We start from the raw sequence: 5,305 nt of genomic DNA, 5'->3' as shown, positions 1-5,305 counted from the left end.
TCCTTTGGAGGTCCTAAAAAAGATCAAAAACCTCCTACGTGCATACTTGTGTGCATGGAGCGACAAACTTTTCGGAGAAAAATAAAAGTTAATAGGGAGATTGTTTGCTAGTTTTAAAGACCGATTCAAGCCTTTTCATTCCTCCGCAGTGCACACATTATATTCATGCCAAAGCCAATAGAGCACATGTAGCAAAATTAGTAATGTTTAAAATAACAAGCCCACCAAGCAAGATGGCAAGTTCTTCAACACTGCTGTGTACGATTGTCGAAGTTGGAGATGGAGACAAAGCTAAGTTCTGGGTTTCACCTTGTCTTGATGGATTGAGACCCAAAGACATTGCTCCAAAAATAATCTCGATCTCTCAAAGAAGAAGAATTCTACCCTCAAGAAGTCGCTCCAAAATAATTTGTGGGTAGGCCAACTTGATTTGAGACAAGGTTTGCAAGTGGAGCACATCCAACAATGTGTCACGCTTTGGGAAATGGTTGCCACTGTTGAGCTTACTATTTGAGCCGAAGATAGTATCACTTGGAAATTCACCAACGATGGCCAATACTCCCCCTCGTTTGCTTACAAAACGCAATTTGAAGGCATGGTCAACTCTTCGCTTGAAGTCATGGTTTGGAATTGTAGGTTTGGGCTCTACCAAAATGCAAGTTCTTTGCATTGTTGGTTTTTCAAAATAAAATTTGGACAACGGACCGGTTGGTTAAAATAAAGTTTGGAACGAGAGGAACGCATGTGTTTTCCGGAAGCACGCCTCGGCGACAATGACAATAATTAGCAAGTTCAAAGACGGGGGCTACTTTATGGAGCATCGCCGGGGCTAAATTTGGGTGTAATGCCTTACCGGAAGAGTAGGCTTATGTAAGCATTTGCGTGGAACATCTAAACTTCTTCTTTATTTACTAACGAAAATGACAAATTTCTTGGCTTGTTTCAAAAATATATATATCCATACTTCTGTTGCCATAAGATTACTACCCACATATTTGGTCCTGTTTGATGGTATTTGTATGATTATCTGAACTCTGCAAAATTTTGGGCGACTTTCTTCAGTTTCTTACACACACTCTATGACCATTGAATGAATGGTAATCAAATACCCAAGTGCTAGAGAACCAACCTGAGGTTGGGTGGTTAGGAGGATGGTTGTATCCCCAGTCCACCAGAGTTCAAACCCCAGGTTTGACATCTGTGTGTCTCATAAAAGGCGGAATATTCATTCAGTGGGAGGCGACTTTCCCGTCGACAGCGAGACGCATGTGGTGACTTCGTCAATTTCAAGATCCAATCCGCCGGCTGAGTCTTCCGGAGGTGCTCACAGGGGTAGGGTGTGCGTGTGTCGTTCATAGGAGTTTATATATACGCGTGTATGTGAGCGTCTGCGTTTGTACTGTGTTTCTCAACAGAAAAAAAAAACCCAACTGGTACTGCTAGGCATTGCGGGAGCTGGGCTAGCTATCTGGCATCTGCCTGCTCTACACGAGCTATCATATAGACTGAATGGATGACATCTTCCTGACGAGGTAACTCGCGTCGCTCATCGTCAGGTCATCACCCATGAGCCTGCCTCCGCATGCATGCTGCTGCTGTGGATGAAAATGAGGGCATGAGATCTAGTGCTACGGCCGGACGGACGACAGAGATAATCAATCAGGCAGGGGGTCGAGGAGACAGCAGACCGGGCCAGAGATTCAGAGTTTATTTTCTTTGTTTGGGCTGGCAGGCCGCAGCAATATTCTATCTAAAAATCATGGCCCTCCCTGTGCCCGCCCTGCTGCTGCCGCAAAATTATGAAGCTGCCAGCAGCACAGGAGGGTGACGCAACCTTGTGGTGCAGCAGCGTACATCTTCAATGCTAAAACTCTTTACCACTCCCATCTACCGCCAGTTAGATGCGTCAAGCTTTGTTTCGGATCTAGTACTTGTCCAGTACCATGCTGGATTCGATTGGAAACATGCATGTTCATTCCTGCGCCTGTACTAAACCAATGGAACTCCAGAGCGGCTTATTTATATTTATCTGAAAGTTTTTAGCCCACGGCTTGTTTCGAACTCGGGGAACGGAAATCGCAGGAGTAAAGAAGGAAAAACTCATAAGTTCAGTGTCATGGAGGCCTCCAAGAATACACTCCAACTTGAACAAAGATTATCTCTTACTGAAGTACTGAATGGGAGATTATCACATTTGCTGAAGTGATAAATGCTTAGCAGAAGCAGAGAGGAGCAAGAATTCAGGATGAGTGAATGTATTAATTGTCCAGTTGCAATGGATGCAGGAGACTGTCTTAGGGGCAGCATACATGAGCTGGCTCACCTGAGTAATGGCTCGACCTGATTATCCCTGGGGCCTGGGCAGCAGAAGTGCAGAACCAGGAGTCAATTTACCCTTCCGATCGACCCCATGAATAATTTCATCACCGGCACAAGTCTGATTTTCCTATCACTGTTTCTAGTGGGGACGATCCAGTTTTTTCTGAGCCCAGTACATTGGATGGACCGGGCCGTCTTAGGGAAAATATCCGTGGCCATGCGTCGGACCGGCCCATATACATATGCTTTGCCACCTGTAGACCAGATTTGGGGATCTTTTGAGGGAGGTCTTGTTCTTGGGTCTCCTATTTGACGCACGAGTGTCAAATATGAGAGTGGTGCCTGAAGCGATTCTTACCTAGAATGCATTCAGCGTGGCCCATTAAGGTACATGCAAAAAAAAATCTTTAGATGAATCTTGGAATCCCGGTGCGAAAACACGAATAGGGGAAAGCTTGTAAGAAAGCCCCTAGGCTTGAAGTTTGGTGTGAAAACACAAGGACATGAGGCATTGAATGGTTAGATCCACCATAAAATTTGTATCAAGTGTCTTTTATATAGAACACCGCTTGATACCTTGAGAAAGCTAGAACTCCGAGCTTTGGCTACCCCCACTAAATATGCAAAACTTCACTAGTGGATGGGAGGAGCTAGCGAACTTGTTCAAAGGAAAAATCAATTGTTTCTTAAAGAAACGTCAAGCTTCCAGGATTTTGCATTCACGGATGCAAGCAACCATAATACTATTGAAGTAGATGCAAGTATTGTTGCCAAAACGTCCAAAAAAGGGAGTACACAAAATGGATAATAATGATAGAACTATGAATATAACTAAGTCACTTTTCTTCTAGAGCAACGACTTAAAAAGCACTTAGGCGAAGGGTGCAAAGTTCGGGAAGGAATAGGCGAAGGTCCATGAAAAAATCTACATGAAGCCGAAACCCAGATACTATGTAAAACAGAAAATCTAGGCCTATATCGGGTAAACCGACATACATCATGTAAACGACCTCGATGTGAACTCTCAGACCTAGCCCATATTAGAGCATCTCCACCGGCACCCCGATAGCGTTTTGGGGGCCGGGAGCGAAAATTGGCTCGCACCGGCACGCCCCAAACGGCGCCGGCAATTTTTCGAGCCCAATAGAAGCGCCAGTAACCCCGTGACGGCCCCTGGGAAAGGGCACGAATCGGGCGTGCCGGCGCCTCGCGAGGATGAAAATTTTGGGCGTCGGAGCTGCATGTCAGTGACGCCAGGGCGCCGCGCGGAATATTTTACCGCCACGACGCCTGGCCGGAAACTCTCCCGCCACGATGCCGCGCGGGAAAGTCTCCCGCCACGACACCGCGCGAGATGTTTTCCGCCTCGCCGGAGGTCTATATTATCCCTCCTCCCCCGCCATTGCTGCAAAAATCCTAGAAAAAAGCACAATATGGGATTCGTGGGGCGAGGCGGCGCTAAAGGTGGCCGTAGAAGTGGTGGAGGCGGACCCGCAGCTCGTAGAGTACGAGGCGTGGGAGGTTGCGGCGACCGTAGATGCCTACGACGCGGGCGAGCGGCAGCGCCAGGAGGCGGAGCGGTGGCAGCGGGAGGAGGAGAACCGGTTGCTACTCGAGGAGGCGGAGCGGCTGAAGTTCCAGGAGGCGCGGCGACAGCGGGAGGCGCTGATCCAGCGCCGGTTGGAGGCGCAACGGCAGAAGGGGTGGGAGGAGCTTGCGCTGCGGCGGTTGCAGCGGGAGGAGACGCATCGTCAGGATGAAGTCTACGAGGCGCGTCATTTGGCGGAGATGCAGCTCCGGCTACAGAGGCAGGAGTTGGATAACCGTCGGCGGCGGGAGGAGCTGGAGCAGCAGCTGCGCCAGGAGGCGGTGGCCGCGGATAGAGCCGCCTACTTGACATTCGTGACAGAGAGAGCAGTGGGGGATCGACGACGGAGGAGCAGCGGAGAGAGCATGGGAGAGAGCTCAGGTCGATCGTCCACCTCCACAGAGCCGGGTGGACAGTAGGTACTAGGCTAGAGATAAGTAGGTTTCAAATGTCATCATGGTCGAGGAGTGAATAATGTTTTACTCGGATTTTCCCGAAAATATTATTCATTCCTTTATCCTGAATGATATTAAAATGAAACTCTAAGTATAAATATGTATTTTGTGTAAACAATACTTCTATCGGGGCGCCTATTTGGGGGCGCCGGTGTGGGAACCGCTCCCCAAATAGAGGATGCAGTGCCAGCGTCCCCCAAACGGAGGTGTCAGCGTCCCCGAAACGGAGGTGCCAGCGCCTCTGCCGGCGACTATTTGGGGGCCGCCGGTGAAGATGCTCTTATAAGGGCCGGGAGGAGCCACCGAGGGGGGATAGATTCAACTAGACGTGATACTCTCTAACCCTAGTTCTCATATACTCGGCTATTCGCCCTTGATCATACTTTGCATCGGCTGCCTAGTTGAGCAAACCGGTTTGTTGATTCGCTAGCATTCTCCTTCCTAGAAATGCAAGTCCATCATTATGAGCATTGACAAGCTTAACCCTTTGTCACTGGCGCCGACCGTGGGAAGCTTGGATGCTGGAAGCACGAATTCGACGTGTACACGTGGACTTATTATGGGGCCCATTTTGTTGGCCGTTATAAGAAAACCATGTGATCACATAGTTAAAAAAAACTGTTAACACAACTTTGTATGGATGCTTTCCATCAAAATTACTCCATCCATACAAAAATGTAAGACGCCCTTTGATTTTTGTTCGTCTACAACTGCAAATTTTAACTATGATTTATGCTTATAAAATGTCTTGAAGATTTGTAAAGATATATAAAATGAAAGAACTTTACAAGACAAATACGATGATACCATTTATATATTTACAATCCATATAATTAGTGGCAAAACATTACATAAAGACGATACAAAATAAACATTTTAGAACAGAGAAAATACTAAAACTTGAACACTTCCAAACGGGAACAAATCTAGAGCACGTCCATGC

The sequence above is a fragment of the Lolium perenne genome, chromosome 4, assembly GCF_019359855.2.
Source record: "Lolium perenne isolate Kyuss_39 chromosome 4, Kyuss_2.0, whole genome shotgun sequence".
NCBI classification, from domain to species: Eukaryota; Viridiplantae; Streptophyta; class Magnoliopsida; order Poales; family Poaceae; genus Lolium; species Lolium perenne.
This window is presented reverse-complemented; position numbering follows the sequence as displayed.